Here is a 13,046-nt window from a genome sequence, read left to right as displayed (position 1 = left end):
CAGACAAAGTGGATTAAGGAAAGACAGAACACAACCACACCTAGTTGATACGGAAAGGCTTATTTAAATGAAAAGTAGATGGTTTGCATTCCAGGGAGAGGTAGTATGTCCCAGGCAGGCTAGGTGACAAGCCAATCAAAGTTGAGAAGTCAATTACTTAGGACAGGGGAAGGCAGAAAAACTCCTTTAAAGGACTTAAAATTGACAAGGAACATTTGGGGAAGAAAAGAATACTCAGAAATAAGTGAGAAATCTATCAATATACATTGCTTTTCGTTTATTCCACAAATATACACAGTATTTACTAAAAGACCTACATTTTCAGGACCCCAGGCATTGAGGCTCAAAGGTGAATAAGTCATATCTTTGCGGTTTGAATTTCAGCACAGGTAGGAGACATGCATACAACTATGGACAGGGCACAGGAGTGGCTCGTGGTGAAATGACGCCTGCACTGTTAGAGATGGCACTGCCAAGAAAAGGCTTGAGCTGAGCCTTGAGGGAGAAATAGGAATTTTCCTAGCGAAGGAGAAAAGGACGTAAAGGAGTCAGTGTGCAAAAGCATGAGCGCACCCCTGGCGTGGCTGGAAGCTGCAGTAAGTGCAGTGTAACCTAAGGCGGCTTCAGTTTAAGTGCGAGGAGGACAGCAGAAGGCAGCAGGGTGGGACATTCCCTCAGCCTCCCAGTGAGGCCAGGAGCACCTCCACGCCTTTCAGACAAAGGTAAACTGATAGGCCGCAGTGCTTAGCAGGAAAAAAAATTTGAGTTTAAGGTTCCTACGGCCCCGGATCCCTCAAGGAGCTTCCACCTAATCACCGGCATCTTTAGTCAAGTGTAAAATAAATCTAGGGTAATTTTTACAGGGTTATTAAAAGCAAATACAGTGGTAGTTCCCATTTGCCTTCAAGTGTCCCCTGATTCCATAAGACTTGTACTCTTCCACATAGATAAGAGCACTAAAAATCCAGCCCAACTCACTAGGCCAGTCAGGTTTACTTTTCACACAGAACATAGTTAATACTATACTAGTTAATACTGTATTACTAGTAACAGTTTAGAAGTTATTATCCCATTTTTGTAAGTCAGCAAAAGATAAATCTTCAAAAGGAAGGATGAAGTTGCATATACTGAGTCCATACTGAAATACTGGCTACAGGGAATATTTTTACAAAGATTAGAAGCAATAATTATGAAAATTAAGAGAAATTATATGTGATATTAACTGGCAAGAAAAGAATATAAGATTTTGTTGACACCATGGTTACAAGTAAAAATTATACATATGAGCAAGCATGTATAGAGTCTGATTCTAAAGGGAAGAGAATAAATATTTCCTTTTCTTCTTGATATCCATTATTATTATCATTTGGGCTTCCCTGGTGGCGCAGTGGTTGAGAGTCGGCCTGCCGATGCAGGGGACACGGGTTCGTGCCCCGGTCCGGGAGGATCCCACATGCCGCAGAGCAGCTGGGCCCATGAGCCATGGCCGCTGAGCCTGCGCGTCCCGAGGCTGTGCTCCGCAATGGGAGAAGCCACAGCAGCGAGAGGCCCGCGTACCGCAAAAAAATATATATATATTATTACTTATGTGAATTTAACAACGACTAATGTAGAAAAAAGAATATGTCTTCCTCAAATATCTATAAAAATGCACTTATTTAACAGATATGAATTGAGTGCCTCGTATATTCCAGGAACTGTCCGAGGCCCTGGGGCTGAGTAACTTAATAAAATAGAAGAAAACACATTAAGTCATTATGGAGCTTCCATTCCAGTTAGGGGAAGAAAGGGAAAAATCAAAGTAAAACACATGCTCTGATGTGATAACAGAGAATAATAAGTGCAGCACAGAACAATAAGGCAGCAGAGGGGGATGGGGGTAGGAAATGAGGCGGAGGCATGGCTCAGGGGCACCGCTCTGAGCAGGGTGGTTACAGGGGAGACAGCAGCTCAGCGAAGGCCAGAAGGAGCACAGGGAGCAGAGCGGTGAAGGGGCGCCTGGAGGAAGAGCATTCCTGGCAGAGGGAATGGACCCCTGCAAAGATGTGGCAGCTGTGTGCGCTCCTGGGTTCCTGGAACAGCAAGCAGGCGAAGCAGCAGAGGGAGAGAGAGGCAGAGTGGTGCCGGACCTCACAGGGTTCCCACGGCGTACTGAAGAACTTGGCTTTGAAGGGCTTTTAGCATAAAGGGACGTGAGTTATCTTTGTAGTAAAAGATTCATTACAGCTACTGTGTTGAGAGGACACTGAAGGATGGCAAGGCAGAAGCAAGGAGACAAGGTGCAAGGCTACTGCGTTAACCCATGGCAGTCTTAGCGGTGGAAGAGGTGAGATGTGGGCACATTCTGGATCCACCTCGACAGCAGAGCCAACGGAACTTGCTGAAGGCTCAGTGTAGAATGTGGAGCGATGTGGAGAACGGTTCCAAAGTTCTGGGCTTGAACACCGGGGAGGAGGGAGCTTCCCTTCCTGGAACTGGGAAGACCGCAGAAGGAGGGGTTAGGGAAGGCGGCTCTCCTTGAACTGGAGATGCCTGCTGGACGCTCAAGTGAAGGTCCTGAGTAGGCAGCAGGATGCTCAAGTGGACAGAGCAGAGATACCCGGACTGGAGGTAACAACTGTGACGTCATCTATACATGGCAAGTCCTCAGCGCTGTGGGACGAGGTGAGTCACCCTGGGAGTGAAGGTGCTTAGAAAAGAGAGGGCTCCCAGAACTGAGCCCTGGGGGGACTCTGACACTTCAAGTTTGGGGCACTGGGAGTAATCAGTCCAACTGACTGAGAAGGAACAGTCAAAGAGGGTGAAAGAAATCCGGAGAAGTATGGAGTCCTGGAAGAAAGCTTTGGAAGAGAACGAGTACCACCCCCACTCCTTGACCGACCGCGTGCGGCTGCTTTCAGGACACAATGTACACAGAGACCACATGGCTCGCAAAGCCAAAAATGTTTACTATTTGACCCATTAAAGAAAATGTTTGGCAACCCTCGACCTAGAAGGATAAGCCGGTGAATGAATGAGGAACATGCAGTACAGTCTGTCGGCAGCATCAAGGCCTCTTGAGCCGAGTGGTCACGACATGAAGGAAGACAACTCAGCACGATGCTCCCCCATCGCATTCAGCTGTGAGGACGCAGGAGCAGAGTCCGGCACCGCTTGACTGCAGGCAGTGTGGGTTTGTCGGGGGAGAACGATGAAGCGAGAGAGGCGGCTGAGACGTGCCACGAAGGGACAAGAGGGCATGGAGGATGTGAGGGGAAGGGAAAGGTGGCGGGATCAGAGAACCGTGGGACCGGGAGCAGCTGGTGGAGTGAACAGGAAGAGGGGAGGTGTGGTCAGACTGAGATCTCAGGGGTGCCCTTATGGATGATGACAAGGTCAAGGTGCTCCCCACTAGAAGGCGAGGCTAAAGTAGGGTGGAGAGCAGGACACTGAAGGAGAGGAGGCGGGAGGCTGAAATGGGCCGTGATCACACAGGTCACTCGCTGGAGATCCATCAGGCCCTGCGGCAGGAGGCATTTCAGAGATGGCTGAACAGAGGCGGTGAGCATACAGTATGCCAGGCCCGTAAGAGTCAAAGCCCGGAACTTTCCAGGATGAGAGCGAATAATGGGGAGTGGCGACCACCTCCCCTCGGGGCTCTGTGCTGCCAGGTGTCTGTGAACCACAGGAAGCTTCCACACACAGCCCCCCGCTGCCGGTCCCCTCCTCCCTACGTCCCCCACAGAGGCTCCTCCTCTCCAGTCAAGGAGCTTCCGTCTGAGGAAGGCAAAGATTTCCTAGCTACAGTACCCAAAGCATGATCCACAAGAGAAGAATGATAAACTGAACCTAATAAACTAAAAAACTTCTGCTCTTCAAAACACACTGTTAAGAGAATGAAAAATAAGACACATACTTGGATAAAAGATTTGTAAATCATTTATCTCATGAAGAACTTATGTCAGAAATATCTATTTTTAAAAACTTGTACAACTCAAAAGACAATAACTCAATTTAAAAAAACAGGAAAAAATTGGAACAGATGCTTCATCAAAGATATAGGGATGGCAAATAAGCACATGACAAGAGGCTCAACATCATTAGTCATTAGACAAATGTAAATTAAAACACAAGGTATCACTACATACCCATCAGAATGACTTAAAAAAAAAAACTATCTGGCAAGGATGCAGAACCATTGTTAGTGGGAATGCAAATTTTGGCACAAACATTTTGAGAAACAGTTTGGCAGTTTATAAGGTTAAAACACACTTACCGGGCTTCCCTGGTGGTGCAGTAGTTAAGAATCCGCCTGCCAATGCAGGGGGCACGGGTTCAATCCCTGGTCCAGGAAGATCCCACATGCCGCGGAGCAACTAAGCCTGTGCGCCACAACTACTGAGCCTGTGCTCTAGAGCCCGCAAACCACAACTACTGAGCCCAAATAGGGGCAGAAAAGTGATAGAGACTAGGAGGAGGGCTGCAAAGAAGCACCAAGGAATGTGGGGTGGAGGATGCTGGAACAGTTCTCTATTTTTCATTGTGGTTGTGGTTACATGACTGTATGTATTCATCAGAACTCATGAAACCTTGTACTAAAAAAGTAAATTTCACTGTGCATAAATTATAGCTTAATAAAAAAGTTAATTCTTAAAGATATAACAAAAATTTTTAAGTAAGTAATCAATACATGGGAAAGCAGTAGCTAACAAAAACAGAATATCTGCAGACAAACTAAATGATTTAGATGATACATGTATGATTATTTGTGAGAAGCAATAAAAAAGAAAATATTCAACAAAATATGCAAATATGCAATGAGAATAAAACAGTCTCTCCAATTGTTCAAATTACAGTTAAGTATTAGGTTCTTTTGGCTCTCAGAGTCATGTGGAAACTGTAAATTATAATTCTTTTCCACACAACAGAATCTCTGTTACTATATGACAAGCAGCCTATCTTTTCCCGAAACAGAGAGCCCCTAGAAATTGTCTCAATGACCGAGGTCACAAGAGAGAAGGGTTAACATGACATCAGTGTAAATGTATGGCTTAAGAAGACTGCTGGGATTTCCCTGGTGGCGCAGTGGTTAAGAATCCGCCTGCCAGTGCAGAGGACACAGGTTCGAGCCCTGGTCCGGGAAGATCCCACATGCCGCGGAGCAACTAAGCCCGTGTGCCACAACTACTGAGCCTGCGCTCTAGAGCCCGCAAGCCACAACTACTGAGCCTGCATGCCGCAACTACTGAAGCCCGCGCGCCTGGAGCCCGTGCTCTGCAACAAGAGAAGCCACTGCAATAAGAAGCCCGTGCATCGCAACGAAGAGTAGCCCCCACTCACCGCAACTAGAGAAAGCCCGCGCGCAGCAACGAAGACCCAATGCGACCATAAATAAATAAATAAATAATAAAAATAAATTTAAAAAAGAGGGCTGCTGGAGCTAACTGCTTATGGTGGCAAGAGATACAAAGGTCGGGAGCACTAAGCAACTGCCAAAGCCATGTGCCAGGGCCCGGGCCAAAGAGGCACCAGCACAACAGGAGAAAAACAAGAGACAGTCTGTTAACAAATTTTGAGAGAGTTAACCCTCAACCCCCAAAACGGAGATAACAGTACTCGGCTCATGGAGTCGGGAGGAGAAATGTGATAATGCAAGTCAAGCACTTGCCCCAGTGAATGCATGTTAGCACGGGGAGCATTCAGTTACCCCAGTGGTGTCCCAGACAAAAATATACATTGAATACTTTAGTGTTTGCAAAGATCTTTAGAGATTACCAGACCACTAAAAAAGTAAAGATTCATCTAAATAAGTTGAAAATAATGGTTAAAGTTTCCTTTAGTTTTTTAAAAATATACATTACATTTTAAAGCTATTTTTTTCATGACTGGCAAATACAATTGAAAGGCATCTCGTGATGTTTTAAGATTGAGTATACAGGCTGAGTCTGAGATGAAGAATCTGCTTCCTGCCTAAAATATTACTTCTCTGCTGATCCATGGCCATCTCTTCCTTTAATACTAAGCTCAATATTGAGTTTTGGCAAAAAGGCCTCACTCTTTATATAAATTTAAAACCAGTACAAATCACCATCTCACATATAGGTTGTATTTTCCAAAAGTTCATTTCAGTAAGCTTTTTGGATCTAGAATACAGTTTCCATAGACACAACACTACAGTTAAGGTCCTGAGTAGGTTCACAAATGCCTTATTTAATCCATAATGTACAGACGATTTACAGTCTTAGACTAAGTTTTCAAATCCATCAGCAGACAAAGTACACCTGTTGCCCTATTCCTAGAAAAACTAACTCTAGATCATGCATTCTCAATGGGGGGTATCCCCTCACCACAAAGGTGGTAGAAATTGGTTCTTGGGGGACCAAAAAAAAAAAAATCAGTGGTTTGTGGACCTCCAAAGCTCAATCAACCCTATCTGAAAAAATTTATTCTTTAGTACTGAATTCCTCTCATTAGGGAAAACTTAATTAATTGGATCAATTAATTTAATAAGACTAATTAAATGTTATTAATTAACTAAATTTGATTTAAATTTCATTTTTCTCCAGAAAGGGCAATAATGAAAAATGATAATTACTGCTCTAGACAAAAGACTGAAACAGGCCACGTTTGCATGCAGCATTTCCCATCTTCCTCCGCAGCTCTCTCCACGCTGCCCTGCGCTCCAGTCTCTTCACCCAGGTTGGTCCTAAATCAACTGCCCACCTGTTTTCACTGCTAATCAAACTCCTTTCTCGGTTCCCGAGATCTCACCAGGGGTTAGGAAAGTGACCTCTGACTAACCTTCCCTAAGCTAGTTATACTTTCACAAGAGGAGACTTGGTGAGGAGAATTCAATGCCTTTGTTTCTGAAGCCCTGAGTCACTGCCCTGAAGACTGAGCATCCTAGCTACCAATTTGCCAATGAGGACAATTTCCCACTTACACATACAGGACGGCCCCAGTTAATAACTCATCTTAAAACAAAGCTCCTTTATAACAAAGACATCTTTTAATGTTTGAAAATCATTCAAGCAATCCTGGCTTAATTAATAACGCAAAGTAACAATCCAGTTAGTATACACTCAACTAAGCAAAAATATCACTGTGCACAACTTACATTTGTCCATGAAAAAACGAGTACAGACCACTCACAAAACATTTATGGTATCCATCAATATACTCTCTACCTAGCATTTCATTACTTATGGCCTCTTCCTACACATACCAATCACACTGTCTAATGAGAACAAAAGGACTCCTCACTGTCTCCATAAACATGGTCCGAATAGAGGGCAGGATAACCTTGATCCGGTTCTTCAGAGGAGAGGGAAAGGAAACCAGAGAAGACGTCCCACAGTTCTTGCACCTCATCTTTGGTAAGCCCTGTGGTTGTGTGACGCCAGGCTGCCTGAAACTGGCTTGGAGGGGCCGGGGACCCCATCACACCTGGCAGGAACCTGCAGGGCCAGCCCGTCCTCCCGGTCCCTCCGCACACACATCTCAAACAGAAACTGCCTCTTCTCCTTTCCCCCAACCTTAACTCCTTCTTATGCCTCACGATGCATATTTTATTTTTTCAGCATATGTCATAATTTTAATACTTGCTTCAGTTGTTTTACTCAGGTCTGACATCCCAGAAAACAACCCTATTTCTCCTATATAATTTCTACTTCTGTTAATAAGTATTTCTGAAACACATACTTTGTGAACTAAATGACTACCATGCAACCTCTGCTAAACTGCCATATGCTTACATTTCCATCTGTCAGTTGTCTCAGGCCTAGATGTCAGAGTATTTAGGATTGTTTCAACAGGAAAAGATTCCGGATGGCCTTAAATGGAACACGGCTGAGAGGGTGTATCTTTATCCCTCTCCCCTAACAGAGGTTCCACAGCCTCAGCCCTCCATGTTCATTATGGCACAGCTGCCACTTCCACTTACTTGCATCTCCAAGCATCTTCCCTCGTAACACAAAGAAATGGGAGTGAAATTCTGACACCGAGGTTCATTTTCCTCCACTTCATTTCTCCCAAAGGCTGCATTTCAAAAATCTTTCACATGCTCTGTTTGACTCTACCTTCCTTTTGTAGTCTCAATACCCGGTTCATTCTTTTTAATTTGCCCCAACAATTTAGTTATTCCATAATTTAAATTTTTCTAGTGTCAGAAAAAGCAGACTGAAAGAAATCTGAAAATTCTAGAATGTAGTCAATCATGGCTCCTGAGAGAATATGGTCACAATGTTTCTCAAAACAGATGCTCCAAACACATGGTCTAAAAGTATCCTGTCCTTGGAAGTGCTCCAGAAAACCCAGGGCTCAGAGCTTCCCTAAGCTGGTAAAAGTCTAACCACACACCTTCATTTGCCTCTGACAGGGAAAGCCTGCAGACAGCCAAAAGGGAGCTTGTACATCCCTGTGGCATTATTTAAATTAACCAAAACAAATGAGGAAAAAGGGGCCATCAAAACACAATTCTGGACAACTTTAAGATTAGCACACAAAAGTTCACCTTTACAATGACTAGTTCTGGAACGAATCACATAGTGTAAGAAACCTTGAGTTCTATTGTATCTAAACTGCTTCAGCTAGATCCTCAATGAAGAAATCTCCGGACTTTTTGAGAAATACAAAGAAAGTAGTTAATTTCAAATAAGTGTAACTGCCAAATACAAAATTTCAAAGACAGGAAGAACACTCGAGCAGAATATGCGTATTTACTAAAAGTAATAAAAAATTCTAAGCATACTAAATCATGATTGGTTTTGAAGGTATTTAAAATGGTAGTTTTAATCTTGTGGTTTTGTTATTGAGACTGTGAGCTGCTTATTTCCGTGATCTTCAAATCAGTGGTAGACACAAATTGTAAAAGGTGTTAAATAAAATTTTAAAATAAAGCATCATCTAAATCAGACTTTCTCCCAGATATGATCAAAAGGAAGTGTAAAAATTATTCTCATTGAAAAAGCCTTGAGAATCAGGTATTTTGTACTAGGAATACTTAAAATCTTAAGCAGAGAAAATTAATTTAGTATGGTTAAAAATAAAGGGCCAGGGACTTCCCTGGTGGCACAGTGGTTAAGAATCCACTTGTCAATGCAGCGGACACGGGTTTGAGTCCTGGTCCAGGAAGATCCCACATGCCACAGAGCAACTAAGCCCGTGAGCCAGAACTACTGAGCCTGTGCTCTAGGGCCTGTAAGCCACAACTACTGAGCCCGTGCACCTACAGCCCGTGCTCCGCAAGAGAAGTCACCTCAACAAGAAGCCCGTGCACTGCAACAAAGAGTAGCCCCTGCTCGCCACAACTAGAGAAAGCCTGCATGCAGCAACAAAGACCCAACACAGCCAAAAATAAATAAATAGATAGATAGATAAAAAATAAAGGGATAATAAATATTCTTGAGAAGAGTAAGTCTATTCTGTAGTAAACTACAAAAATTTAAAACACCCTCTTTCTCCTTTCCCACACACCCAAATAAATAAATAAATAATCAACACAAACAGTTACAGTCTGGAACTGTGTTAGGATCAAAATCAGCATGGAAAAACCTCAAAAGCTTGGAGGAAGGTGGAGCCTCGTTAGAACATAAATGCAGACTAACAGCTCCTAGCTGCCCGTAAGAATTTATAACTGATGTGTGTAACATTCAACAAGAATAAAATGATTCAAGGTGAACATACTTCCCATATAAAAAATATTCAACACCGGTCCTCAAAGACGTATAATCATGGCTACGGAGGATACAAAGAATATTACAGGTTGCTTTTCCTGAAGACAGATCATTTAATTTAGGGGGTGGGGGGGAAATGCAAGGTTCACTAAAATTTAATTGATGTGAAAAGTTAAGTAACAATACAAAACATAAGTTAGGAGGTATTGCAAGGAAGCACATGACTAGTGGCAAACAAGCAGTACAACAGACTGCCACAGGTTAAAGCGCTCTGGGTAAGCTTCAGAGAAGATGGGCCAGGAACTCGGTCTTTCATTATCTTATGATGATTACAGGACCTGGACCAGTGGGAAGGGATGTCTCTCCAGATCAGAAACACTGAGACGGTAATTAACTCCAGGACATAAAAGAGAAGAATTAAAAGTCACAACTTCAAGGTAGAAAGTAAAACAAATGAGGGAAGCTTCTAAGATAAAAAAATTATCCTCACTGAATGATAACTGAAAAAGAAACATAAGAGTTCAAAAGTATAGCATCTGAAATAGGAAATAACAGAGGCAGTTTGAAATTGAAAAGATCTGGACACCATTTAAAAGCTTTGGTAAGGATAGTCTGAAGAAGCAGAAAATTATGAGTGTGTTTCTCAAGAGACAGGAAAAGGTAGTCAACGTCATCACAAGATCCACTATCAGAGTCAGCAATAAATAACTATACAGTCAAGATCTCTTGAATCATAAAACTTATGCAATTACTAATGGGGGACATGTGGAGACAGTGGCAGGCACAATATGGCCCAAAGCAGACCTCATCATCACCAGCTGTGATTCCTTGAGCATGCACTAAACCTCCCTGAGTCTTTTTAATACAACCTTTGAAGGTCAGTTTCCATTTACAGTTATTACAAAATACTGGCTATACCCCCTGTGTTGTACAACATATCTTTGAGTCTTAATGTCCTCTTCTATGAAAAAAAAAGGTCTGAAAATCTGAAGAGTTTCAAGTGAGATTTAACACAGAGCTCTTTAAAAACTAAAGGTAGAATGAAAATGAAAATACAACATACTAAAATCTGTGGAACACAGCTAAAGCCCTGCTGAGAGGGAAATTCATTAACACCATGTGCCTATATTAGAAAGGAGGAAAAGTCTCAAATCAGTGATCTAAGGTCTCCCCTCAAGAACTTAGAAAAAGAAGAGCGAAATAAACCAAAAGCAAGCAAAGGAAATAAAGATAAGATCAGTAATCAGTTTATTGAAAATACAAAAATAATAGAGAAAAACCAATGAAACAAATAGTTCTTTGAAAACATCAATGAAATTGACAAACTTCTAGCAAGACTGACAAAGGCAGAAGATGCAAATTACCAATATCAGGAATGAAACAGGGACTGTCACTACAGACTGAAGAAATCAAAAGGATAATAAGATAATATTATGAACAACTCCATACACAGAAATTTGACCACTTGGAAGGAATGGATCACAAAACCACACACCATCACAACTCACCCAATGTGAAATAACGTGAATAGCCAGATAACTAGTAAGGAATTGAAATCTGTAAGTTTAAAAATCCCTCTCCGTAAACTAATATGTAGACTTAATGTAATATCTATCAAAATCCCAGCAAAATTCTTTGTAGGTAGACAAGACTATTCTAAAATTTATAATGAAAGGCAAAGAAACTAGAATAGCCAAAAAAATTTTTGAAATATAAGAATAAAGTGAGAAGCATCAGTCGACTCTATTTCAAGACTTATTTATGTAGCTACAGGAATCAAGACTGCATGCTAACAGAGACCCCAGAAAGAGATCCACACAAACACGCTCAACTGATTTTTGACGAAAGTGCAAAAGCAATTCAAGAGAGGACAGACAGCCTTTTCAACAAATGCTGGAGCATCCATAAGCCAAAAATGACCCTTGACCTAAGTCTTGTATCTTATACAAAAATTAACTCAAAATGGGTCATAGGTTTAGATGTAAAACAAACTATAAAACTGTTAGGAAAAAAATTAGAGAAAACCTTTGGTATTTTGAGTTAGGCAATGGATTCTTAGACTTGACACAAAGGTACAATCCGTATAACGAAAAACTGATAAAATGGATGTTATCAAAACTTTTAAAAACGTTTGCTCTGCAAAAGATTCTTTAAGAGGATGAAAAAAACCCACAAAGAATGAGGAAAAACATTTGCAAGGACTGGTGTCTAGAATATATATTTTAAACCACATAGCAAGGACTGGTGTCTAGAATATATATTTTAAAAACGTCTAAAATCAGCAGTAAAAAAAAATCCAATTAGACAATGTGCAAAAGAAATGAAGAGACATTTCACTGGAGAATATACAGATGGCAAACAAGCACATTAGAAAAATGCAAGTTAAAACCCCAATATATCATTACATACCTATCGGAAGGTCTAAATAAAAAAACAGGAACACCAAGCGCTGGGGAGGATGTGGAAAAACTGGTCTTGCATACGTTGCTGACGGGAATGAAAAACGGTGCAGAAACTCTGGGAAAGAGTTCGGCAGTTTCTTATGAAACTAAACATGCAACTGTCATGTGAATCCCAGAGAACTGACGACTTACACCTTCCTCATGCTACATTACTAAAGCAGCTTTATTCATAACAGCCCAACACTGGAAACAACCTAGGTGTCCTTCAAAGTGTGGTATATCCACCCCCTGGAATACTACTCAGCAATTAAAAGGAACAAACTAATGATACTTGCGACACCTGAATGAACCTCCAGAGGACGCTGCTGAGTGAAAAATATCCAATCCCCAAAGGTTACACACTGGGCGATCCCATTATATATCAGTCTCGAAATGACAAACTTACAGAAATCACAGACTGCAGTAGTTGCTAGGGGCTAAGGAGGAGGTGGAGTGGAAAGGAAGTGGCTGTGGCTACAAAAGGGCAGCGACGGGCCCTGGGGCGAAGGAGAGCCCTGTCCTCACACAGCAGAGTCAGTGTCCTGGATGTGCTCTTCACTGTGGTTGGCAGCATGTTATTATTAAGGAAGACTGGGTAAAGGGTGCTGGGGAATTCTGTTACTTCTCACAGTTGCACAAAAATTTACAATTATCTCAAGAAGTTTAATTAAAGGTAAACTTATTGCAAAATAAGCACAGCAACTGACAAGAAATCCACCATCAATTAAATTATTAAACTCTCTCCAGCCCAAGTTTAATTCTGAAGACTGAACTTCACTCTGAACCAAAGAGTTTAAAACACATTTTCCTCACCCACACGTGCACACAAACACAGCAACGGTAACAAGGCAGTCCAGACAGGAAAGCTGAGACCTCCCTAACGACAGGACACAGAGGAAAGAGACCTGGGCCGAATCAGGACAAAAACCCTTCTCCAGGCTCTATCAAACAA

At 42.1% G+C, this 13,046-nt stretch overlaps 1 protein-coding gene across 1 annotated transcript in view; it reads right to left on the bottom strand.

Annotated features, from left to right (window-relative positions):
* Positions 1-13,046, bottom strand: part of SEPTIN10 (septin 10) — a 54,201-nt gene that overhangs the window by 39,864 nt on the left and 1,291 nt on the right. The window lies entirely within an intron of this gene.

Source organism: Globicephala melas, chromosome 12 (assembly GCF_963455315.2).
Source record: "Globicephala melas chromosome 12, mGloMel1.2, whole genome shotgun sequence".
NCBI lineage: Eukaryota > Metazoa > Chordata > Mammalia > Artiodactyla > Delphinidae > Globicephala > Globicephala melas.
This window is presented reverse-complemented; position numbering and strand designations above follow the sequence as displayed.